The sequence below is a fragment of the Pseudophryne corroboree genome, chromosome 9 (assembly GCF_028390025.1).
Source record: "Pseudophryne corroboree isolate aPseCor3 chromosome 9, aPseCor3.hap2, whole genome shotgun sequence".
Classification (NCBI taxonomy): domain Eukaryota; kingdom Metazoa; phylum Chordata; class Amphibia; order Anura; family Myobatrachidae; genus Pseudophryne; species Pseudophryne corroboree.
The window spans coordinates 99616448-99644153 of record NC_086452.1 but is presented as its reverse complement, the minus strand read 5'-3'; the positions used below and the strand labels follow the sequence as shown (position 1 = coordinate 99644153).

The following is a 27706-nucleotide window of genomic DNA, read 5'->3' as shown; positions in this document are numbered from 1 at the left end:
TTAACAAGGATTCACGGGTGGTCAATCTGTTGAAATCAGAGCACTACATTTTGGCCACCGTGCTCGATCCTAGATTTAAAGCCTACCTTGGATCTCTCTTTCCGGCAGACACAAGTCTGCTGGGGTTCAAACACCTGCTGGTGAGTAAATTGTCAAGTCAAGCGGAACGCGACCTGTCAACAACATCTCCTCCTTCACATTCTCCCGCAACTGGGGGTGCGAGGAAAAGGCTCAGAATTCCGAGCCCACCCGCTGGCGGTGATGCAGGGCAGTCTGGAGCGACTGCTGATGCTGACATCTGGTCCGGACTGAAGGACCTGACAACGATTACGGACATGTCGTCTACTGTCACTGCATATGATTCTCTCACCATTGAAAGAATGGTGGAGGATTATATGAGTGACCGCATCCAAGTAGGCACGTCACACAGTCCGTACTTATACTGGCAGGAAAAAGAGGCAATTTGGAGGCCCTTGCACAAACTGGCTTTATTCTACCTAAGTTGCCCTCCCACAAGTGTGTACTCCGAAAGAGTGTTTAGTGCCGCCGCTCACCTTGTCAGCAATCGGCGTACGAGGTTACATCCAGAAAATGTGGAGAAGATGATGTTCATTAAAATGAATTATAATCAATTCCTCCGTGGAGACATTGACCAGCAGCAATTGCCTCCACAAAGTACACAGGGAGCTGAGATGGTGGATTCCAGTGGGGACGAATTGATAATCTGTGAGGAGGGGGATGTACACGGTGATATATCGGAGGATGATGATGAGGTGGACATCTTGCCTCTGTAGAGCCAGTTTGTGCAAGGAGAGATTAATTGCTTCTTTTTTGGTGGGGGTCCAAACCAACCCGTCATATCAGTCACAGTCGTGTGGCAGACCCTGTCACTGAAATGATGGGTTGGTTAAAGTGTGCATGTCCTGTTTATACAACATAAGGGTGGGTGGGAGGGCCCAAGGACAATTCCATCTTGCACCTCTTTTTTCTTTTCTTTTTCTTTGCGTCATGTGCTGTTTGGGGAGGGTTTTTTGGAAGGGACATCCTGCGTGACACTGCAGTGCCACTCCTAGATGGGCCCGGTGTTTGTGTCGGCCACTAGGGTCGCTTATCTTACTCACACAGTCAGCTACCTCATTGCGCCTCTTTTTTTCTTTGCGTCATGTGCTGTTTGGGGAGGGTTTTTTGGAAGGGACATCCTGCGTGACACTGCAGTGCCACTCCTAGATGGGCCCGGTGTTTGTGTCGGCCACTAGGGTCGCTTATCTTACTCACACAGTCAGCTACCTCATTGCGCCTCTTTTTTTCTTTGCGTCATGTGCTGTTTGGGGAGGGTTTTTTGGAAGGGACATCCTGCGTGACACTGCAGTGCCACTCCTAGATGGGCCCGGTGTTTGTGTCGGCCACTAGGGTCGCTTATCTTACTCACACAGCTACCTCATTGCGCCTCTTTTTTTCTTTGCGTCATGTGCTGTTTGGGGAGGGTTTTTTGGAAGGGACATCCTGCGTGACACTGCAGTGCCACTCCTAGATGGGCCCGGTGTTTGTGACGGCCACTAGGGTCGCTAATCTTACTCACACAGCTACCTCATTGCGCCTCTTTTTTTCTTTGCGTCATGTGCTGTTTGGGGAGGGTTTTTTGGAAGGGCCATCCTGCGTGACACTGCAGTGCCACTCCTAGATGGGCCCGGTGTTTGTGTCGGCCACTAGGGTCGCTTATCTTACTCACACAGCGACCTCGGTGCAAATTTTAGGACTAAAAATAATATTGTGAGGTGTGAGGTATTCAGAATAGACTGAAAATGAGTGGAAATTATGGTTTTTGAGGTTAATAATACTTTGGGATCAAAATGACCGCCAAATTCTATGATTTAAGCTGTTTTTTAGGTTTTTTGGAAAAAAACACCCGAATCCAAAACACACCCGAATCCGACAAAAAAAATTCGGTGAGGTTTTGCCAAAACGCGGTCGAACCCAAAACACGGCCGCGGAACCGAACCCAAAACCAAAACACAAAACCCGAAAAATTTCCGGCGCTCATCTCTACAGTCGTACGGCAGCCAAAACTTCCACGGTACCGCCAGCGCATCCACAAATGCTGCTTGAGGATCCCTTGTCCTTGCTCCGAAGACCGGAACCTTGTGATTGTGTCGAGACGCCATCAGATTTACGTCTGGAAGGCTCCACCTTTCCACTAGGAGTTGAAACACTGCTGGATGGAGGCCCCACTCGCCGGCATGCACATCCTGACGACTGAGAAAGTCTGCTTCCCAATTCAGGACTCCCAGAATGAATATTGCCGATATGGCCGGTAGATGGCGTTCTGCCCACTGTAGAATCCGTGAGACTTCCTTCATTGCTAGGCGGCTTCGAGTGCCGCCTTGATGATTTATGTAAGCCACTGTGGTGGCGTTGTCCGATTGTACTTGAACAGGACGGTTCTGAATTAAATGCTGGGCTAGGTTCAAGGCGTTGAAGACCGCCCGCAACTCCAGAATATTGATCGAAAGGAGGGACTCCTCCTTGGTCCACCGCCCCTGAAGGGAGTGTTGCTCCAGCACCGCGCCCCAACCTCTTAGACTGGCATCTGTCGTCAACAGGACCCAGTCGGATATCCAGAACGGACGGCCCCTGCACAGTTGTTGGTCCTGGAGCCCCCAGAGCAGCGACAGACGGACCTCCGGAGTCAATGAGATCATTTGAGATCTGATCCGATGAGGCAGGCCGTCCCAATTGGCCAGAATCAGCCTCTGGAGAGGGCGAGAGTGAAACTGAGCGTACTCCACCATATCGAATGCTGACACCATGAGGCCCAGCACTTGCATCACCGAATGTATCGACACTTGCGGACAAGATAGGAAGCAACGAATTCTGTCCTTTAGTTTCAGGACTTTCTCCTGAGACAGGAACAACCGCTGGTTGTGAGTGTCCAATAGTGTTCCCAGATGCACCATGCTCTGAGCAGGGATCAGAGATGACTTCTTCCAGTTGATGAGCCACCCGTGGGCTTGCAGAAACCGGACAGTCACATCTAGATGACACAGGAGAAGTTCTGGGGAATTTGCCAGGATTAACAAGTCATCCAAATTACGCAGTATCCTGACCCCTTGACGGCGGAGTACCTCCGTCATCACCGCCATGACTTTTGTAAAGACTCGCAGAGCCGTTGTTAAACCAAAAGGTAACGCCCGAAACTGGTAATGGCAGTTGCCAATCGCAAATCTCAGGTATTGCTGATGAGACACTGCTATAGGAATATGCAGGTAAGCATCCTGTATATCCAGGGAGACCATGAAGTCCCCAGGTTCCAAAGCCAGAACTATAGAGCGAAGGGTTTCCATCCGGAACTTGGAAACCTTAACAAACTTGTTCAATGCCTTGAGGTTGAGAATGGGCTGGGAGGACCCATTCGGTTTCGGGACTAGAGACAGCGGAAAATAGTACCCCCGGCCCCTCTGCGCAAGAGGCACCTGTACTACGACTCCTGTACCAGGAGGGTCTGTACCACCGAATGCAGAGTGTTTGCCTTTGTCTTGTCCAACGGGACATCTGTCTGGCAAAATCGATGAGGGTCGGTTTTTGAAGGCTATGGCGTAATCTCGAGTGACGACTTCCCGTACCCAGGCATCTGAAGTGGTCTTCAACCATTCCTGGGTATACCCTAGAAGCCAGCCCCCCACCCTGGGATCCCCCAGAGGGAGGCCCGCCCCGTCATGCAGCAGGCTTATCTGTCTTGGAAGCTGGCTGATGGGCCGCCCAGGCTCCTTTGGGCTTAGGCTTACCAGGTTTGGAAGTGCGGGCCTGCTTGTTGTACGCCTGACCTTTTGCTTTACCTGAAGGACGAAAGGGGCGAAAGGAAGTACCTTTAGCCTTCGACACAGAAGGAGCAGTACTTGGCAGACAGGCAGTTTTGGCAGTAGCCAAGTCAGCCACAATCTTATTTAAATCCTCCCCAAACAGAATATCTCCCTTAAAAGGGAGTACCTACAGGGTTTTTCTAGAGTCCAGATCCACAGACCAGAATCTCAGCCACAATGGCCCTCATTCCGAGTTGTTCGCTCGCTAGCTGCTTTTAGCAGCATTGCACACGCTAAGCCGCCGCCTACTGGGAGTGAATCTTAGCTTAGCAAAATTGTGAACGAAAGATTCTCTAAATTGCAAATAGAAATTTCTTTGCAGTTTCTGAGTAGCTCGATACTTACTCTGCCACTGCGATCAGTTCAGTCAGTTTCGTTCCTGGTTTGACGTCACAAACACACCCAGCGTTCGCCCAGACACTCCTCCGTTTCTCCAGCCACTCCAAAGTTTTTCCCAGAAACGGCAGCGTTTTTTCACACACTCCCATAAAACGGCCAGTTTCCGCCCAGAAACACCCACTTCCTGTCAATCACACTACCATCACCAGAACGAAGAAAAAACCTCGTAATGCCGTGAGTAAAATACCAAACCTCTGAGCAAATTTACTTGGCGCAGTCGCAGTGAGAACATTGCGCATGCGCAATTAGCGGAAAATCACTGCGATGCGAAGAAAAATACCGAGCGAACAACTCGGAATGAGGGCCAATATCCGGCGAGCCAGGACAGACGTAGTAGAGGCCTTGGCTGCCAGGATACCGGCATCAGAAGCCGCCTCTTTAATATAACGAGAAGCTGTGACAATATAAGACAAGCATTGTCTAGCATGGTCAGAGGAGATTTCAGCCTCTAACTCCAAGGCCGATGCTTCAATGGCCTCTGCAGCCCAAGTAGCTGCAATAGTGGGCCTTTGTGCAGCACCCGTGAGGGTGTAAATCGCTTTCAGACAACCCTCCACGCGTTTATCCATAGGCTCTTTCAGAGACGTGACGGTGGTGACCGGTAGAGCTGAGGAAACCACCATCCTATCCACATGTGAGTCCACTGGAGGAGGCGTTTCCCAATTCTTAGACAGTTCCAGTGCGAGGGGATAGCGAGCCAGCATCTTCTTTTGAGGCACAAACTTCGTACACGGGTTTTCCCAGGGTTCCTGACGTATATCAATTAGGTGGTCAGAGTGAGGTAAAACTTGTTTAATCACCTTCTGACCTATCTGGGTTCTTAGGAGGAACGGATGGCTTGGGTTCATCCGTAATCTGTAAAATTAACTTAATAGCCTCCAAAAGATCAGGAACATCCACATGTGAACCACCCTCTCCATCAGCCGTATCTGAGTCGGAGCCTGTGGGGTCAGTGTAAGTGCCGTCTTCATCCGACGAGGTGTCAGTGACAGCAGTGGATTGTGAGGAGACAAGCGCTCGCTTAGAGGACCCCTTGGACGTAGGCAAGCGATGGTCAGACTTTTTAGTAGTCAGGGACTGGTTCAACTTCTTTATTTGAGCAGATAAATCGTCCGCCCATGGCGGGTTAGCTGCAGGGACCACAAACGGTTGCACCGGCATTGGGGGTCCCATAGGGGGTGTTAGTTTATGAACTAGCGTATGCAGAAGCGTGGAAAACGTGGCCCACGGCGGGTCATTATTTGCCCTGTTGCCACCGTCCCACTGGGGGGCAAGGAGTCCCCAGAACCAGAGCCCAAAGCTGCTATATTCTCCTCATAGGTATCTGCGCTTCAGCAACACCGGCAGTGTGTTCAGCCCCAGAACCGTTACCCTTATAAGCAGACATGATATAACTTGCAGTATCAGGTAACACAGTACAATTTGTCAGCAGCACAATACCTCTAGCCCAAACCCCTGCGCAGTGTAATCAGCACCAGCAGAGATAAAGGAGAGATATGGTGACTAAATCACAGAGAAAAATACGTAATACAGTATATCTTTGGGAAAATCCTATATTAGATAAAACCTGACGCACCAAGCCCCCTCAGGTTATAGAATATAGGGATAGCAGGTTGAGTGAATGACACGAAATGGACACCACTCAGCTCTCAAATGCACACACAAATAGTCACAGTCTGTACAATGCAGAGGTTATTACTAACAATAATACTGCACTGGACTAGCTTACATAGCTATATAGCAATAGATATAACAGTACACAGTAAGAACTGGATGTATATCACAGGGTAATTGTACTAAGAAACCCTGACTAAGTACACTCTTTCTTACTAACACTGACTAAAAAAGGCAGGTAGAATACTTAAGTGTCTTGTAAAGTCACAGCACTGACAACCAGACGGCTTTACATAGGAGGATTTGCCCAAGCATTCCCCGGAACAGTGAACTGAGGAATAATGGCGCCGCAGACACTGCCAGGGAGTGAGGGAGAGACAGATATGCAGCTCCATGGCGGGAACATTTGCAGAAAATGGCGCCCTGGGGCTGGGGGAGGGGCTTCAGGTCCAAGCTCTATCCCCCTGCTGGCAAAACCACCAGGTACTGCGGGCTCTAATAAAATGGTTTATAGAGAAAACTAGACCTGTCCCATGCCCTGGTGATCTAGTGGGATCGCCTGTACTGCCACAGTGTCCACCGCCAGCGCGCGCGGCCCGCCTCCCACTGACCGCGCCGGATCGCGATAAAGACCAGGTCCCGCAAGCGGGACCCACTTACCACCCCCCAAAGCGCAGCCACGCGATCCCGGAGAGCCCCCGTCGTGTGTGCCTGACGTGAAGAAAACCGGAGCCTCCTGCTGTAGTTACCCGGCAACCAGGGCTCGGGAGTGTACAGCGCCGCTGGGGAGAGCCGGAGCTGCAGCCGTGAATGTCCACTGACATGTAACACAGCTGCTGCCCTTGAAGTCTTCACTTATTTCCTCAGAAAAAAAGCTCTTCTTAGGGCTGCCTGGAGCAGCCCCTCTGTTAAGTGCCTGCTACTGCAGCACCAACTACAAAACTGAGATCCTGTGCAGGGAGGTGGGGTGATATAGGAGGCGGCGCTATGCATTCTGGGTACAGTCAAAGCTTTGAGCCTGTTGGTGCATCGGATCAAGATCCTACTCTACACCCCATTGTCCATTCCTTGTGGAGCCCAGTGTACCCCGCAGCAGAAAATAATAATAATAATAACAACAACAACAAGGCCCTTACAGTGTTGCTGTGTTGTCCTGCAACAGACCAGTGGTAGTGTCCTGTGCATCAGCCATCAGTCATTCCAGTGACCAGGCAGTCACAATGTTCTACGCTGCTGCTATATGTCCACTGCTACAGAATAATAATAATAATAATAATAATAACAAGTCCCTTACCGCGTTGCTGTGTTGTCCTGTATCAGACCAGTGGTAGTGTCCTGTGCATCAGCCATCAGTCATTCCAGAGATCAGGCAGTCACAGTGGCATACGCTGCTGCTATATGTCCACTGCTACAGAATAATAATAATAATAATAATAATAATAATAATAACAATAACAACAAGTCCCTTACAGTGTTGCTGTGTTATGCTGCATCAGACCAGTGGTAGTGTCCTGTGCATCAGCCATCAGTCATTCCTGTGCCGCATATTGTGTTATATAACTCCAGAAAAATAATGGAGAACAAAAATTTGGAGGATAAAATAGGGAAAGATCAAGAACCACTTCCTCCTAGTGCTGAAGCTGCTGCCACTAGCCAAGACATAGACAATGAAATGCTATCAACGTCGTCTGCCAAGGCCGATGCTCAATGTGATAGTAGAGGGCATGTAAAATCCAAAAAGCCAAAGTTCAGTAAAAAGACCCAAAAAAAGAAATTTAAATCATCTGAGGAGAAACGTAAACTTGCCAATATGCCATTTATGACACGGAGTGGCAAGGAACGGCTAAGGCCCTGGCCTATGTTCATGACTAGTGGTTCAGCTTCACATGACAATGGAAGCCCTCATCCTCCTGCTAGAAAAATTAAAAGAGTTAAGCTGGAAAAAGCACAGAAAAGAACTGTGGATTCTGAGATGGTATCACAAATCCTCAAGGAGAGTCCAAGTGTGTCGGCAGTTGCGATGCCTGACCTTCCCAACACTGGACGGGAAGAGATGGCTCCTTCCACCATTTGCATGCACCCTGCAAGTGCTGGATGGAGCACCCACAGTCCAGTTCCTGATATTGAAATTGAAGATGTCACTGTTGAAGTACACCAGGATGAGGATATGGGTGTTGCTGGTGCTGAGGAGGAAGTTGACGATGAGGATTCTGATGGTGATGTGGTTTGTTTAAATGAGGCACCGGGGGAGACACTGTTGTCCGTGGGATGAAGAAGCCCATTGTGATGCCTGGGCAAGCTACCAAAAAAGCCACCTCTTCGGTGTGTAATTATTTCTCCACAAATCCGGGCAACAGGTGTCAAGCCATGTGTTGCCTCTGTCAATCTGTACTAAGTAGGGTTAAGGATGTTAACCACCTAGGAACATCCTCCCTTATACGTCACCTGCAGCGCATTCATCATAAGTCAGTGTCAAGTTATGAAACTTTGGGTAAGAGCATAAGCAGTCCACTGACACCTAAATCCCTTCTTCTTGTACCCAAGCTCCTGCAAGCCACACCACCAACTCAACGTCAACTTCCTCCTCAGCCATGAACGTCAGTAGTCCTGAAGGCCATGTCACTGTCAAGACTGAGGAGTCCTCTCCTAACAGGGATTCCTCGGGAGGATCCTTGAGTGGTACGCCTACTGCTGCTGTTGCTGCCGCCGCTGCTGTTGTTGTTGGGAGTCGATCATCATCCCAGAGGGGAAGTCGGAAGACCACTTGCACTACTTCAACTAAGCAATTGACTGTCCAACAGTCCTTTGTGAGGAAGATGAAATATGACAGCAGTCATCCTGTTGCAAAGCGGATAACTGAGGCCTTGACACTTATGTTGGTGTTAGACGTGTGTCCGGTATCCGCCATTAGTGCAGTGGGATTTAGACAATTGATGGAGGAATTGTATCCCCAGTACCAAATCCCACCTAGGTTCCACTTCACTAGGCAGGCGTTACCGAGAATGTACAAAGATGTCAGAAAAAGAGTCACCAGTGTTCTACAAAATGCGGTTGTATCCAGTGTCCACTTAACTACGGACATGTGGACAAGTGGAACAGGGCAGACAAAGGACTATATGACTGTGACAGCCCACTGGGTAGATGTATGGCCTCCCGCAGCAAAAACAGCAGCGGCAACAGTAGCAGCATCTCGCAAACGCCAACTCGTTCCTAGGCAGGTTACGCTATGTATCACAGCTTTCCGTAAGAGGCACACGGTTGACAACCTCTTATGGAAACTGTGGGACATCATCGCAGAATGGCTTACCCCAATTGGACTCTCCTGGGGATTTGTGTTATCGGACAACGCCATCAATATTGTGCGTGCATTACATCTGGGCAAATTCCAGCACGTCCCATGTTTTGCACATACAATTAATTTGGTGGTGCAGAATTTTTTGAAAAATGACAGGGGTGTACAGGAGATGCTGTCGGTGGCCCGAAAAAATGCAGGACACTTTCGACATTCTGCCACCATTTGCCGAAGACTGGAGCACCAGCAAACACTCCTGAACCTGCTTTGCCATTAACTGAAGCAAGAGGTGGTAACGAGGTGGAATTCAACATTCTATATACTTCAGAGGATGGAGGAGCAGCAAAGGGCCATTAAAGCCTATACATCCACCTACGATATAGGCAAAGGAGGGGGAATGCACCTGACTCAAGCGCAGTGGAGAATGATTTCCGTCTTGTGCAAGGTTCTCCAACCCTTCGAACTTGCCACACGTGAAGTCAGTTCAGACACTGCCAGCTTGAGTCAGGTCATTCCCCTCATCAGGCTTTTGCAGAAGCAGCTGGAGAAATTGAAGGAAGAGCTAAGACAGAGCGATTCTGCAAAGTATGTGGGACTTGTGGATGGAGCCCTTCATTCGCTTTGCCAGGATTCAAGGGTGGTCAATCTGTTGAAATCAGAGCACTACATTTTGGCCACCGTGCTCGATCCTAGGTTAAAAGCCTACGTTGTATCTCTCTTTCCGGCAGACACAAGTCTGCAGAGGTGCAAAGGCCTGCTGGTGAGTAAATTGTCAACTCAAGCGGAACATGACCCGTCAACAGCTCCTCCTTCAATTTCTCCCACAACTGGGGCTGCAAGGAAAAGAATAAGATTTCCTAGCCAACCCGCTGGCAGTGATGCAGGGCAGTCAGGAGCGAAAGCTGACATCTGGTCCGGACTGAAGGACCTGCCAACGATTACTGACATGTCTACTGTCACTGCATATGATTCTGTCTCCATTGAAAGAATGGTGGAGGATTATATGAGTGACAGCATCCAAGTAGGCATGTCAGACAGTCCGCATGTATACTGGCAGGACAAAGAGGCAATTTGGATGCCCTTGCACAAACTGGCTTTATTTTACCTACGTTGACCCCCTCCAGTGTGTACTCTAAAAGAGTGTTTAGTGTAGCCGGTAACCTTGTCAGTGATCGGCGTAGGAGGTTACTTCCACAAAATGTGGAGAAGATGATGTTCATCAAAATGAATTATAAATTCCTCCGGGAAGACCTTTACCAGCAATTGCCTCCAGAAAGTACACAGGGACCTGTGATGGTGGATTCCAGTGGGGACGAATTAATACTCTGTGAGGAGGAGGATGTACATAGAAAGGGGTGAGGAATCGGAGAATGAGGATGAGGTCGACATCTTGCCTCTGTAGAGCCAGTTTGTGCAAGGAGAGATTGATTGCTTCTTTTTTTGGTGGGGGCCCAAACAAACCAGTCATTTCAGCCACAGTCATGTGGCAGACCCTGTCGCTGAAATGATTGGTTTGTTAAAGTGTGCATGTCCTGTTTATACAACATAAGGGTGGGTGGGAGGGCCCAAGGACAATTCCATCTTGCACCTTTTTTTCTTCTTATCATAATGTGCTGTTCGGGGACTATTTTTCTAAAGTGCCATCCTGTCTGACACTTCCGTATATGTCCAGTGGTACTGCCATTTAATTCCAGTGATTTGGACATATAATTCCAGTGATTTTACCATTTAATTCCAGTGATTTGGACGTATAATTCCAGTGATTTGAACGTATAGTTCCAGTGGGAATTGTTTGTGTCGCTTGGCTTAGCCATACAGTTACCTCATTGCACATCTTCAACATCTTTGCATGAGGTGCTGTTTGGGGCCTAGTTTTTGAAAAGTGCCATCCTGTCTGACACTGCCGTATGAGTCCAGGGGTACTGCTGTATTAGTTCTGGGGTATTGCCGTATAAGTCCACCAATCGCAGAATTTAAAAAATGACAGGGGCGTGCTGGAAATGCTGTCAGTGGACCGAACAATTGCAGCCCACTCTCGACAGTCAGCCACTGCGTGACACTACTAGATAGGTCAGGTGGCTGTGTCGCTTAGCTTAGTCATACAGCAACCTCGGTGCACCTTTTTTTCATCTTTGCATCATGTGCTGTTTGGGGCCTTTTTTTGATATCTGCCCTCCTGTCTGCCACTGCAGTGCCACTCCTAGATGGGCCAATTGTTTGTGTCGCTTGGCTTAGTCATACAGCTACCTCATTGCACCTCTCCTACATCTTTGCATGAGGTGCTGTTTGGGGCCTAGATTTTGAAAAGTGCCATCCTGTCTGACACTGCAGTGTCACTCCTAGATGGGCCAGGTGTTTGTGTCGCACACTTGTGTTGCTTGGCTTAGTCATACAGCAATCTCGGTGCACCTCTTTTACTTGTTTGCATCATGTGCTGTTTGGGGCCATTTTTTTTATATCTGCCCTCCTGTCTGACCCTGCAGTGCCACTCCTAGATGGTCCAGGTGTTTGTGCAGCACACTTGTGTCGCTTAGCTTAGTCATCCAGCAACCTCGGTGCAACCTTTTGGCCTAAAAACAATATTGTGAGGTGTGAGGTTTTCAGAATAGACTGGAAATGAGTGGAAATGAATGTTATTGAGGTTATTAATACCGTAGGATCAAAATGACCTCCAAATTCTGTGATTTTAGCCGTTTTTATGTTTTTTTCAAAAATCATCCAAAACCAAAACACGAAAGGGTAGTTTTGGCAAAACCAAGCCAAAACCAAAACACGAAAGTGGAATTAGAACCAAAACCAAAACACAAAACACGAAAAGTGCCAGCCGCACTTCTCTAGCCACGATACACAGGCAAAGGTTTATTTTAATGCCAAGTTCCGACTGCAACTGAGACGCACATTCAGACAAAAAATATGCTACACCGCTCCGCGCAGCTCATTCGTGCCAGGTGTTTCACGCAACATGGAGTATTGAGGGTAGGTATACAAGGACACATCTGTATTCTGAACCAATAAAAGAAGCTGTTGTCAGACCTCTGACTAAGAAACCTCCATTTGGTGCAGGCTGCATGCTACACCCCGCTATCAACCCTTCCAGTACTGGGGAAGGTTACACATAACCTGGGTCCTAGAGACTTGAGGCAGCTTCTGATTGGCTATATTCCCACTCAGGGCCAGACTTGCCATCTTTCACTTCTTGCGAATGCCAGAAACATGTGCCTGGTGGCCTGGTCCGGTCACACAGAGAGACTGGCTAGCCGAGCAGTGCAGTTTACAGGCACTCTGCTTGGCTACCCGCCACATGGAGACAGGAGCTAGCCAAGCAGCTCTGCCTCACAGAGCTCTGCTCTGCCACCCAGCATACAAAGAAGGCCCCCATGAGCCATGACCACACCCCTTATTGTGCAGCCATTACAATGCCAAGGATTTTATACAGCCCCAGGCCATCAATGCTCCCACTTGCTGCCTGTAACAGATAAAAGACTGCTAGCAGTACCAAGAATCTCCTATATCTCGTTTGGGGATACATCTCTTAGCTTTTCATCATGTGTTTTTATTCTGAAAATAAAAATTGACTTAAGATTTATTGGGAGAGAGGCAAAATTATTAGTAATTATTATTTATGGGGCCTGTTTTACTGTGTCTATACATCAGGCCTCTGGTACATGCACAAGATACGCCTCACGTATGTCTAATTAGGTCTCATATCCATGGTGTGAGCTGTACACCCATCACTCTACTTAAAAGTCTTGCATGCACTTGTGCCGTCTCTGCAGACAGTTGCGTAGCCAGAACTTTGTGGGTACCATAGCAACATTTTGAAGGGGCCCGTCCCAATGCCTCTAGAACAGTGGTTTTCAAACTCGGTCCTCAGGACCCCACACAGTGCATGTTTTGCAGGTAACCCAGCAGGGGCACAGGTGTATTCATTACTCACTGACACATTTTAAAAGGTCCACAGGTGGAGCAAATGATTTCACTTGTGATTCTGTGAGGAGACCTGCAAAACATGCACCGTGTGGGGTCCTGAGAACCGAGTTTGAGAACCTGTGCTCTAGAAAGACACCTCTCAGCAGCAGTTGTTAAGTTTATGCCCAATAATAATGCCTTAGTTAATTTTATGTCCCATAGTAGTGCCCTAGTTAAGGTAATCCCCCAAAGTAGTTCCCTAGTTTATATTATGACCCATTTCAAATTGTGCAGCTCCAGTAGACATTATGCACACAGTACCCCCAATTCACATTATGACAGTGTCCCCAGTTCATGTTTTGCCATATTACAGTGCCCCCTGGGATGAGTTAAGACCACTCCCCTAAACTAGCATGTGTCTACAATAAATAGGCCTATTACTTTTGGTAAAACAATAGAAATAAGTGTACCATTATACAGAAACTAAACAATCAAATAACTTATGTATTTTTTCATATGATAGATGTACTTCAGGAATTGTCACTGTCACATGAAAAGGGGAGTATTTAATTAGATCCTCTGACGAAACCGTCCCTATATATCGGCGGAGAAACGCGTAAGTAGGGAGATTCATGTGATCGGGATTTTTGTATATGAACTACACCTCCAGCGGGTCCTTTTGAGTGTGTTGGGACTTACCATCTTTAATTACCGGTAAACCAAAGGTATGCAAATTACCTAGCCAAGTGGTCTGCATTTAAATCCTCTCCCAGCATTGAGTGACTCACGTGAATCCCACACTCGTAAATATGTGCAATGGCTTTTAAAGCTACTGGTGGAGGTTGATACTGTGACCTTCCAACTTCCATAGCGTCCTCCCCGTGCTGCCACTCAAGTAATACGGCCACAGCGGTAAAAAGACTGAGACTAACGCTGTGGTTCTTCAGCACACGTGGTGAATCCCGGTGCTGCAGCTTAGAGATACGGCTACATAAATTCCTAAGTGTCAAGGAAGCAAAACATCACCAAGTGTCCTAATGCTATACTGGTTGATATAAGAGTAAATTGTTTGGCAACATATGCACAAAATTACAGACTGGATTAAACGGACTAACGGGAATATTAAATTTTCCCGGAAGAGACATTGGGAGTAAAAACTCCCAATGTTTCTTCGGGTGTTGCGGTCGGGCTATTCGATTAGCTCAGCCGGTAAAAAGTGCATTTACACCTGTAAACACACAGGTTCAGTGAAACCTGTGTGTTTTCGGGTGAAATGGCCATTTTCGGGTGAAAATGGGCCTATCAGGGATTTTGCTTCGCCTGCCGGAGGTAGGTGAAACAAAATCCCAGATAAGCCGTGGCATGCAGCGGCTTATCGGGGCTAATTAGATAGCCCCCCGGTGATACATTACACCCGACAGCAAGTCGGGGTAATTGAATATGCCTGTAAGGATATTAAAAACAAGTGGTGAATATAATATCCCTTTTTCCACTGCAGGAGGTAGGATTTTCATTGGGAGAATAATTTCTTTTTATAATTCTATACATTTTTAAGTGTTGTTTATAAATGATATGTGTGTTTTATAATTGTAATAAATTGTTAATGCGCTCTCTTGGTAAATTGATTTCATCTCTTTTTTTTTGGAGTATTTAATTATTTAGCACATGTATAATTGTACACTTATTTGTATTGTTTTGTTTGTATTTATAGTGTTGGTGACACCAATGTGTCAATTGTGTAAGGCCTGCGCGGGTTGGCTCAATTAGGGATTGTCTCATCTTCCCTTCTTTTATTACTGCTGGTGTTTGACAGGACTTGGGATGCAGCTATGGAAAGCAATTGCAGGAGATTATATACATTTAGAATTTAGGAATTCTTCTCTTACTAAATGCCCTGCAGGAAGCTACCTTCCCTATGCAGTCTACTTGGCGCAATATCCAACTGCTAAGGAGGGATCCGAAGACACAATCCCACAATACTGTAGCCTTAGGCTACAACGGCTGACGTCATCTAAACATGGTGTTAGCTAACAGTGCCAAGCGCTTAGTAAAGCGCTTAGGGCTAGACCGCAGTCCCCATTGCAGTCTATGGCATTAGAATGCTTAACACAGGAGATATCTCTTTTAAAATAGCACTGATGCTTATACAGATGTGTCCTCCTAGCCTCAATACGGCATGCAGCACGAGATGCCTGGTGGGATTAAGCCATCCGACCCGCGCAACTCTGCTAGCATTGGGCGTCTTTTCTTGACAAAAACTGTTTTAATCGCAACGCGATGCCACTAGGACACACCAGGAGACTGTGCTGATTCATTTGATATGCAACACTTGTATATCTGTGTGCGACTGAGTCTGTATATGGAACATAACAACCTGGCATGGAAAAAAGTTGTGGCTGCTACATTGTAGCACTTCATAGTCGTATACAGATTCAGAGACTCAGTCACACACAGATGTACAGGTGTGCATATTAAATTAATCAGCACAGTCTCCTGGTACATCACATTGCGACTAAGGGGCCCTACACATATCACGAAGCGCCGCCGAGGTGCCCGACGGCCGATACGGCCGACGAGCGACCCGGCGGCGGGGGGGCAGTGACGGGGGGAATGAAGTTTCTTCACTCCCCCCGTCACGCGGCTGCATTGAAGTGCAGGCAAATATGGACGAGATCGTCCATATTGGCCTGCATGCACAACCGACGGGAGACCAGCGATGAACGAGCGCGGGGGCGCGCATCGTTCATCACTGGAGTTTCCACACTGAAAGATATGAACGAGTTCTCGTTCATTTATGAACGAGATCGTTCATATCTTTCAGAAAATCGGCCAGTGTGTAGGGCCTATTAGATGCATTTTCGAGTAAAAGGACATGAAAAACAGATGCCAGACGAGGACACATCTGTATGGTACAGAGATGCTAGTTTGCTGTTGATCTTCAGCTTCTTAAATAGACCTTATAGAATGTTGGAGTAAATAGTTTATGAGAAATATGGTAGAACATATTTTTAGAACGTATGCAGAACTTTAAGGGAGTTATAGTATGGAACCCAAGCAGATAACTGTAAACAAGATGACATAACTGACAGTCACAGCGGATACTGTACATCATATTTGCATTTTCCTTGCACTGTTCTTAATTTGTCATCTCTCTTGAGATCTCCTCCAGCACCACACCTGACCAAAACACCCATATCAGCTTTAAGTTCTGTAACATTTTCATTTGCTAGAAATTTAGATTTTGACTCACATGGAAATGTCAAATTTAGTGACATTAGTGAAAAAGAGAAAACCAGAGTACACTGAATGTTTACTATGAAATGGGTTGGGTTTGATTTGCCGGTGGTTGGGATGCTGGCAGTCAAAATACTGTCCGCGGCATCCCAAATATCATAATCCACTTGGCACCCTAACTCTAACCCCCCTCCCCGCAGGCTAAGCATAACCCCCCTCCCGCGTGCAGCCTAACCCTAATCCTTGGCAGTGGTGCCTAAACCTAACCTCCCCCTCCCCACAGCCTAAGCCTAGCCCCCCGCGGCCTAACCCTAACCCTCATGGTAGTCGGGGGGTGAAAATCCTACCCCCCCCCCCGCTTCCCAGCAGCCTAAATCTAACCCCCTGAGGCCGCAGCCTGACCCTAGCCCTCCCCTCACAGCCTAAACATACCCCTCTCCCCCACCCCACACACGGGTTACCTGTCCTGGCTTGTCGTTTGTATCTATTTGGGATGCCTGTGTCGGCATTACGTATAGTGTCGGTATCCCGACAGCCGGGATCCTGACTGGATCCTGACTGGATCCCTTTGATATGTACACCTCATCTTTTTAATGCACATGGCTGGTATTTATGGAAATTTTTTAAATTTGTATATCTGAACGTAGTATCTGACTATCTGGACAGTTCAGAAGGAGACAAGATAGTGAATAATATTTTTGTTAAATAACCCTGATACTTATACAGATGTATCCTCCTAGCCTCAATACGGCATGCAGCACGAGATGCCTGGTGGGATTAAGCCATCCGACCCGCGCAACTCTGCTAGCATTGGGAGTCTTTTCTTGGCAAATACCATGGCTGGTATTTATGGAATTTTTTTAAATTTGTATATCTGAACATAGTATCTGGACAGTACAGAAGGAGACAAGATAGTGAATAATATTGTTGTTAAATAATTGAATGTATTACGAGCTATCTACCCGGGTTTGGTATGAAATACTGCTGGTCGAGGTGCTGGCGGTCACATAACCGACAGCGGCATCCCGACAATAAAGATCCCGACGTTGAAGTGGGTTAGTGTGTTTACTGTACCCTACCCTAAATCTCTGGGGGGGCGGGGGGCAGCTAGGGCTATCCCTCAGAGAGTGGCGGCTAGAGCTAATCCACCCTAGTGACTAACCCCCCCTACCCTAGTGCCTAACCCTAATCCTCCCCCTTCCCTAACCCTAAAGGTACCCCGATACTTACGTTCTGGATGTCGGCTGTTGGTGTTCCAGCACAGGTCACGGGAGTGGTGTTGGGATTCCAGCATCGGTCACACAACTGCCGACATCCCAACCTCCAGGATGCTAAACGCATTTACCTGAATTTGGGCCTACAGTCAATAAGGAGCTGTGCTAAACAATTTCGGGGTCTATTTACTAAGCCTTTGATGGAGATAAAGTCGCTGGAAATAAAGTATGAGCCAATCGGCTCCTAACTGCCATGTCACAGGCTAGGTTTGAAAAATGACAGTTAGGAGCTGATTGTTTGGTACTTTATCCCCAGCGACTTTATCTCCATCCAAAGCTTGGATGTTTCAGGTCCGTTTTTACTAAAATCATGCAGAAATTGCACTTTCCGCATGAATCTATTTATCCTGGCCTATCACCTGCCAAAGGCTAATCAGCGCTTCAACAGCAGTTCCTGTTATTTTCAATGGGGACTGTAATCTGCTACCTATGTGCCACTCTCCAAAAGGCTTAGCTTTTCAGAGCTTGGGCCCATAGGTTAATGCCATCTTCAGATGGCGTTAACTGCTTTTTGTCTATGGAAGCATTATGCCAAATAGACCCTGCAGCCTCTTTCCTCTGATATGTATTGGAAAATCACACTGTGCTCACGGGCAGTGTCAGGAAGGCAGCGAAGTTATAGTGAAAACTATCACTCCAGTGCCAAGAGCTTCACAGGGACAGCGTGTTGCTGCTACCGCTGTCCCTGCACAATAACTTTGTTGCAGAGAAAGGATATTTAGGTAGAATGCAGAACAATACTGTACACCTAGATTTAAATTGATAAGAGTCACAATTCTACCTAGATTATTAATACAAAGATCCTTAATGAGTAGAGGAATGCTGAAATACATGGTTAATTTTACATGCAATCAGCTATATTTGGACATCATGTTATTCTAAATGATGGAAACAACCCTAAGCTAAAGACCATCAGACCCAAATATTTTCAGTAATACACCCTGTGAGGGCATAAGGCTAAAGTTTATCTCTTTTCACCTACTTAGCGCAGAAGATTTCTTATCTGCCGCCTTTGGGTACCCAGTACTACCATGAGATCAAAAACATATGGGAAGCTCCAACAGTGCTCCTATTTGATAAAAAAAAAGATATATCTGTATTTACAGAGCACATAGAAATATTAATCAACAACATCTAGAAAGTTTTCTGCACAGGGTGCCACCACTTAACCCGAACATAAAGGTGCTATAGTCGCCGTATACTCTGGAGAGCTGTCCGGCCACCAAGTTATGACATCTTCACTCTTTTGCTTGGTGGGACAGGGCACAAGCTCAATGTCCTCCTGCTTTTGGTGGGTCCACTTCTGCAAAAACTTTGATACTGGACCAGTCAAACAGGAGTAGTGACTACTACTCAGCCTGACTGAAAATAGAAGGTAGAAAAGCAAATGAGTGGCAGGACTTCTTATTTTAAACCTGTACTGGTTCCCACGGTGGGGTGGTTTCTATGGGTCAGAATCTAGATAACCCTTCCCCACTGCCTTAGATATCTGCTTGATGGATGGAGGAAACGGAACCTTCTAAGATAGCTTAGGCATGCTGTGGAAATCTGGAAAGTCTGGCAAATGTCAGGAAAGAACAAAAGGTATCCGTGTAGTTCAACATAGAGAATAATCCATGACCCATCCCAGAGTCAAGCCATGACTGTCTTGTAGCTGAAAATGGCTCCACAGCTAACAAGTTCTTCCAGTCTATCATAACTGCTCGCTAACAGAAGAAATCCCACAAACTCTTTGGCTAATAGCCAGAGCAAATTCTCTGTGTGAGATATTAGATGCCCTGATCCACCCAGGTGGACATAGGTCTTTAAGTAAGGGGATATGATGGAAAATCCAGAACCACTGAACTCACCAAGCTCAACTTAAGAACATAACCACCATACTTTTTAAATATATGAATGTCCTTATAGCAATACATGGAGTAATACTCTTATCACAAATCCTGAACCTGTACTTCTATGTACTTAAAAGACCCTAAGGCACAGTTATTTTCACTGCCCAAATATTAAAGTTATATTGTCTGTAATGAATGTATATAGGCAAAAATTTCAAACACATTCCTTGGTGGAGTATTTCCAAACATCATAAAGACAGTGAGGGACATTTATGATCATGCAAGGTGTGAGATGGGGTTGCAGTTAATTTACTGTCTGTCAGGATCCCGGCAATCAGGATACTGATGCCAGAATTCCAACAGCTGGTGAACTGCCGATGCTATATGCAATCTGACTGCACTGCGTATATGTACAGTACTGCAGGTACAATGTAAAGTTTAGGCACTGCCTATGTTTTTCATATGCCTCTCCCTCACAAGGGCTATTGTATAGAGGACCACTTAATCACCATTTGTAATGAAAGAACTCTCTAAGCTCATGTACAATGGTCTGTGTTATGTTTATCAGCTACAAACGTTTAAGCACATTGCATTAAAACAGGGGTGGCCAAACAGTCGATCGCGATCCGCCGCCCATCCACCCGAGGCGAGGAGAGCGCAGCGCGCGCTTTCCTGCCTGCCGCCCTGCCCCTCAGTCTGGTCTGCGGCAGTGACGGCGAAGTGTATAGCTCAAATCAGGTGCCGGTTCGTTAGCCAATGAGAGCTCGCGGACCGGCGCCTGATTTGAGATATACACGCTGCCGTCACCGCTGTAGACCAGACTGAGAGGCAGGGCGGCAGGCAGGAGAGGCGCGCGCTGCGCTCTCCACAGCAGCAAAACGGTGAACAGCACTGTGGGGGCATATGTGGCACTGTGGGCACATGGCACTGTGGGGGCATATCTGTATCTGGCACTGTGGGGGCATATCTGGCACTGTGGGGGCATATGTGTCACTGTGGGGTCATATGTGGCACTATGGGGGTATATCTGGCACTGTGGGGGCAAATCTAGCACTGTGGGCACATGGCACTGTGGGGGCATATCTGTATCTGGCACTGTGGGGGCATATCTAGCACTGTGGGGGCATATCTGTATCTGTCACTGTGGGGTCATATCTGCCACTGGGCGCGTATCTGGCACTGTGGGCACATGGCACTGTGGGGTCATATCTGTATCTGGCACTGTGGGGGCATATGTGTTTGAGGTTTTTACCTGTGGGGGCCAATGTGTTATTTCGTGCGAGACAGTCATTACACTCTGTGCAGCAAGGATACGTCCTTTTTTTTGTTATTCCACGCCCACTTTTTTGTTATGCCACGCCCACTTTTTGTTATGCCATGACCCTTTTTTTGGGCGTGCACCTGCGGCGCGCGCTATTATCCCACCTAGGTAGATCACAAAAGCTTTTCAGCTTTCAAAGTAGATCGCCGACTCCAAAAGTATGGCCACCCCTGCATTAAAATAACACAACTTAATGGTCCTAGCATTGCACATTGGGCAGTATGGATGGTGTAATGGTTAGCATTACTGCCTCACAGCACTGAGGTCATGGGTTCGTTTCCCACCATGGCTCCAACTGTGCAGGTTGTATATTCTCCCAGTACTTGCGTGGGTTTCCTCCGAGTACTCCAGTTTCCTCCCACAATCCAAAAATATACTGGTAAGTTAATTGGCTTCAAACACAATTAACCCTAGCGTGAATGTGTCTGTGTGTACATGTGATAGGGAATATAGATTGTAAGCTCCACTGGGGCAGGGACTGATGTGAATGGACAAGTATTCTCTGTAAATGTAAAGCGCTGCAAAATATGTGTGCGCTATATAAATAACTGGTAATAAGTAAATACATAAATATGGCTTCCAGTTGAATAGCCAAGCTAGAGTCATGTTTGTGAGTAAAGCAAAGTATCAAGCAACTGGGCAAAAGCATGCTACATTGCAGGTGGGGCAGGTGTAACATGTGCAGAGAGAATTAGATTTGGGTGGGTAATATTGTTTCTGTGCAGGGTAAATACTGGCTACTTAATTTTTACACTGCAATTTAGGTTTCAGTTTGAACACAACCACACTCAAATCTAAATCTCTCTGCACATGTTACATCTGCTCCACCTGCACTGCAGCATGGTTTTGCCCAGTTACTTGATAATTTGTTTTACTTACAAACATGGGGGGGTCATTCCGACCCGTTCGCACGCAGCGGTTTATCTCTGCGGTGCGAACGGGCGCGGAATGCGCAGCAGGCGCAGTGCGCGGGGTCGCCGGGTTACGTCGCGACTTACAAAGGAAGCGGTCGCAGAGCCGACCGCTAAGAAGATTGACAGGAAAGAGGCATGGCTGGGCGAATCCGGAGCGTTTGGAGCCGTTTTCGGGGAGTGGTGAGTATAACGCAGGCGTGTCCAGTAGAACGGAGGGCGGATGAGTGACGTCAAATCCGAGCCCATCATCGCTGGATCCATCACACAGGGTAAGTAGGTATAGGACTGGTCTTGTTCTGCTTGAATTTTTTTTAGCTTAGCAGGGCTGCACAAGCGATCGCAGCCCTGCTAAGCTAAAATACACTCCCCTATAGGCGTGTAGTATTGATCGCAGCAGCAGCAAAAATTTGCTGGCTGCGATCAACTTGGAATGACCACCATGAATCAGGCCCTAGGGGGGAAATGTAATAGGGTGTGAGAATCAGAAAGTGAGAGATTTTGGTAAAAATTCTCCTGTTTTTTTAAAGTGGCAATCATTTACATGGCAAAATCAACCTGGTTTTGCCATGTAAATGATTGTCACTTTAAAAAAACAGAATCATTTTCTCTCACTTTCTGATTCTCACACCCTATTACATTTCCCCCTAGATCTCCTATGCACTGGCATTCAAAATCCTGATTTTACTAGTGTTTTGTATGGGAATGGAAACTATGGGTTCCAGTGATCCTATGGGGGTCATTCCGAGTTGATCGCTAGCTACCGTTGTTCGCAGTGCAGCGATCAGTGAAAATAACGGCTAAACTGCGCATGCGTATGCACCGCAATGCGCACGTGCGAAGTACGGGTACAAAGTCCTTTGTGGTTTTGCACAGGCTCTAGCGAAGCTCTCAGTCGCAAGGCACAACGCAAGAAGATTGACATGAAGTGGGCGTTTCTGGGTGTCAACCGACCGTTTTTAGGGAGTGCTTAAAAAAACGCAGGCGTGGCGGGGAAAACGCAGGTGTGGCTGGGCGAACGCTGAGCGGGTGTGTGACGTCAAAAGTCGTCCCTCCGTCGTTAGAATCAGCGCACACGAAGAGTAACTACAGGGCTGGTCTTGTTTTGCACAAAAAGATTTTGCAGCCGCTCTGCTGCACAAGCGTTCGCACTTCTACACTCCCCAGTGGGCGGCGGCAATGCATTTGCGCGGCTGCTAAAAACTGCTAGCGAGCGATCAACTCGGAATGACCCCCTATATCCTCTAGTGCATATGCCTGTAGTTAGGAGCTGTGACGTATCACCTTTTGGTGCTGCATGAATCATTACTCAGGTTCACTGCAAGTGCATGTGTGAGATCAGTGGAGTGTCCTAGATTGACCCTACCTGGTCTACAAGTTCATGTGGTGTTTGTTTTGTTCATATGTTTGTAAATCCAGTCATAAGGACATAGAGACATGTGAGTTCACTGCTGTGCTGCTTTATTCCATCACCAACTACAGGCACACTGCACACTGGACCACCCACTTCCCAGCATCCCCCTGGTCCCAGGGACCATCACTGAAGATTCAGGCTTACACATACTGTATTAGTAAGGGAGTGTCTACAAATATTAAGCATTCTAATACACTAACATCACAGTGTTTATGATCTCATGACAAAGTCAAACACAATTGCACTTTACATGTATTTATTTTATTTTGTTAACTGCAGTGGGTAACCAGTTTTAAGACGAAACACTACATCCACAATGTGCAAATGAAAGGAAGAATACCTGCTCTGTTCATTTAAATATTGGGATGTTAAATCAGCCCTTTGTTCCCTCTCTTGAAAATTTCCATACAGTAGATGCTGACATTGAAATTTGCTGGTTGGTCAGTTGAACTGTGATGGCGAAGCAAACGAGAAAACCTGAGTTTTGAAGAGTCCAACATTGGTGGTTATTTCGAGTTGACAGCATGCTGCCGTTTTTCGCAGCGCAGTGAAAAGGTTACTACTGTTCATACGTATGCACTGCAATGCGCATTGAGCGTCGTACGGGTACAAAGCGGATCATTGCTGGGCGATGGATTTAACGAAGAATCCATTCGCACAGCCGATCGCAAGGAGATTGACAGGAAAAGGGCGTTTATGGTTGTTAACTGACCGTTTTCAGGTAGTGTTTGGAAAAACGCAGGCGTGTCCAAACGTTTGCAGGGCAGGTGTCTGACGTCAATTCCGGGACCGGACAGGCTGAAGTGATCGTAAGGGCTGAGTAAGTCCAGAGCTACTCAGAAACTGCAAAAAACTTTTTCGTCCCACTTGGCTGCACAGGCATTCGCACACTTGCAAAGCAAAAATACACTCCCCCGTGGGCGGCAACTATGCGTTTGCACGGCTGCTAAAAGTAGCTAGCGAGCGATCAACCCGTAATGGCCCCCCAATGCCTGCATCATTTTTCCCAGAGAAATTTGTTTTCCGGTTTATACAGCGGCAATGCAGCCAATCTTTGGCCAGAACATCAATCTGCTTCTAACAGGGAGAGTGTTTATAGTGTAACTAGGCCTAAAAAAACCCATCTTATATTGGGAACACTGCATTAATACACAATCTGAGATGTTGCTATTATGATTTAACTCAACGTTCGGTACGGATATGTATACTGATAGTCAAATCATATTTGCTGTGTTTTGTGATATAAAAATAAAGCTAACAGATGTGTTTCGTTTACTAACGTTTATCAATGACAATGAAAGATATGAACCAAACATTTGTAACATTTACTGTACTGCCGAAAAGACAAGTTACTGTTATCTATTAATACAATCTGCACAGTGGATGATACAATTTAATTTGTACGGTGAGCCACCAAAAAGTTGATTGAGTTGCGAGTGCCTGTTTATCTAGCATCTGCAATGTAAAGATGCCCATAAAAGATAACTTCACATAGCCAGTTTTTGTTTCGTAATGTAGTTTTGCTGGCAACCAGCACCAGTACTTTCCTGGGTTCCATGCAGAAGACATATACAGTTTGTTAAATTAATTCCTTAATGAGATTTCCTGTCACAGCTGTAAAGTTGGAGATCCCCATTACAGTATATATGACCTAGAGCTGAGCATGGTTTGTGGAGCAAGATGTAGGGGGAAATTAATCAAACCAATCAGATTCTTGCTACCATTTTATGGAATGTACTAACAATAGCTAGAATCTGATTGGTTGCTGTTGTCAACACCTCAACTTGTCCTATTTAGAAGGTTTGCTAAATTGTCCCCTTAGTCTTATGGGTCAATATTAGCTAAATGAGATAAAGATATAGAGAGGGTGCAGTATTAGGGGCTTCCTTGCTTCTATCTCCGAGTTCTCAAAGATCGGAATGTTTACAAAGATCAGATATCATCTTAGAATCTTAAGGGAATGCTCTTTCTGCATTTTTCAGGTGCCATTTTAGGGTACACATTGCCAAAAGAAAGTATTAAACATACATTAGGGCCACTTGTTTTACTAATGGTCCTTATGTCCCTCCAGTCTGACTATTTCAGTCATAAATTAGGCTAAACAGAAAAGTGTAATGCATTGAAAGGATGCCGTTGAAGCAGGTTGGACTTTCTTGTGACATTTCCATTTTGCACAGTGCATTTCTGATTTGACAACCTCTCTGTATGCCTGAATGTTCCTCCAGCTTGCAGAGAATAGTAGGTATGCATTTTTAAGGGCTAAAGCAAGATGTTTATGGTACGCATTCCGTGATCTTTGAACATGAGATCCATCCAACATGCTACATACAGTAGTTAGTAAGTCCGTCACATTTAACATTTGAAAATTTTTAATTGTCTATCCAACTGTGTTAATTGGCTGATCCAAATGGAAGTCCCCTAGATGAAGGAAACAGTGAGTATGACACCCTGGGCATACTTGTACATTTTTTTTTGGCTAGTGAGAGGCTACCACTGCCAGTGTTGAGGCATAAAGTCTAATTCATCAGAGACCACTGCACCACAGTAAGGATTTGGCTGCTGGAAGCCCGGCAGTCATTGTTCCCAAATTTCCCGTTCTCATAATTAGCTGGAAGTGATCATGGAGACTGAATATTGCAGTACAGAATCAGACTCCAATCCAGGGAATTATTATGGACAGACAAAGCCAATGGTCAGGGTCACTAGTAAAGGCTCAGTGTCAAGGTAAATGACAATCAGGATAGGGAAAAAGGCAGCGCTATCAGTTCTGCTTCCAAGGAAACAGCAGTGATAGCACTTCCAACCACACCTGAATGATCCCCCCGGAACAGGGCCACCTCTTTGTCTATCTGATATTACCCAGTATACAGTAAGTAACTGTTAATAATAATAAATCATGTAGAATGGTGCACAATTAGAAATGTTAATATGGAAGACTGTTTTCCAAATCAGGTTTATGCTGTATATGTACTTTACACTGAATCTTTTGAGCAATCAAAATTCAGACAGGTATATCAAGCTCGAGAGATAAAATTCTTGCATACAAAAATAGTGCTGAATAATAGAGGAAAGCTTAAATAAAGTCCAGACAAGTATATTAAGCTCTCTTGTTAATCATACGTTTCTTGTCTTGATTGTAATTCTTAGTCAAGAGCTGGACTTGAAGTAGAAATGAACACTATAACTAACACTGTAAAGCTTACCTTTGATATTTCACCAGGTGGCCACCTTTAAAATTCCTCCATCAGGATGTTCAGTTGAAATCAATAAGAGCTTGCCCCAGCTAAAGAATTTATAATGCAATAGATTAACAATTTCCTTACCAGCTAGAGTTTTTAAATGCTTGAATTGATTAAATGAAATGCGTCAGCCAGCGAATATATGGAGAGAATTGGAACTGTATACGTACAATAAAGTAATGCAAATGATGAAAGCGGATCCATCAATTACATTACACATATTTCATCAGCAGTAATCTGTCATTTGTACTGCACTGAATATCCAATGTGAGGTATTTTAAAGGTAACCACCTGGTGAAGCATCAAAGGTATATGCCATATATTGTGAGTTATAACATCCATCCACAATAAATAATATTTTTTTGTGAATCTGTTTATACTTTTTTTTCAGTCTAGAATTTTGAATCAATTTGTGTGTATGATTTCATTGGTTCTTTGAGTTTGGGGATTTTTTATGTTATACATAACAATTTCCTATGCTTCCACTTGACTTTACTTAATTTTACTTATTTAAATTCTATGTGGGTTACTTAGTTTCAACTCTACAACTTTATTACAGACTAGTGATTGCCTGCAGCTTCGCTCACGTGAATGACTTGTATTGCTCAGCGGGACTAATTTTGCAAAGACAGTAGTGGCATCTAATATTGTAATATATATTTTATATTGTAGACACTGATCACAAAGTGTCTTTGTAAACAATATTTCCAGTTTTTCCTTCAGGGACTAACACAAAAATATTCTTGGGGCTACTAACTCGTGAGCAAGCCACGTACAGCTGCCCATGGGAGAAGCAGCTGGTCCTGAGACCTACGCTTGCATCCCTGAGCAATTGTCCCTGCGACTGTACACCGATAAGCAATAATCCACAGTTTTATATATTTTTTTTATGTAAACCACAAAATCCAATTCAAGGGGCAATCAATCTAACAGTCCAGTCTAAGCTCACTTTAGTAAAACAAATATCTTGTAGATCCCAAATCCATTGCTACTTAACCAATAGTAAGGTGGCAAGTAACATGACCAATGACTCAATGATATGTAGCATTTGTCTTGGTGTGCATCCTAATGGATTGAAATGTATACTGCAACTTCATGAGTCAAGATAAGATGCCTGATCAGTGATTAATATAAAATAGGATTTTAATTACCTACCGGTAAATCCTTTTCTCATAGTCCGTAGAGGATACTGGGGATCCATTTAGTACCAAGGGGTATAGATGGGTCCACAAGGAGCCATGGGCACTTTAAAAATGTTATAGTGTTGGCTGGCTCCTCCCTCTATGCCCCTCCTACCAGACTCAGTCTAGGAAACTGTGCCAATGGAGACGGACATACTTTGAGAGAAGGATAAAAGGATAGTGGTGAGATTCCAAAACCAGCACACACAAACAAGAGGAAAGCGATGCT

At 45.9% G+C, this 27706-nt stretch overlaps 1 long non-coding RNA gene across 1 annotated transcript in view; it reads right to left on the bottom strand.

Moving 5' to 3' along the window:
* The window catches only part of LOC134956742 (uncharacterized), a 258116-nt gene that overhangs the window by 132393 nt on the left and 98017 nt on the right, over nt 1-27706 (bottom strand). Inside the window, exon 3 of the long non-coding RNA XR_010186139.1 lies at nt 26261-26340. This is a non-coding gene — a long non-coding RNA (uncharacterized LOC134956742). The remainder of the gene's footprint in view (nt 1-26260; nt 26341-27706) is intronic.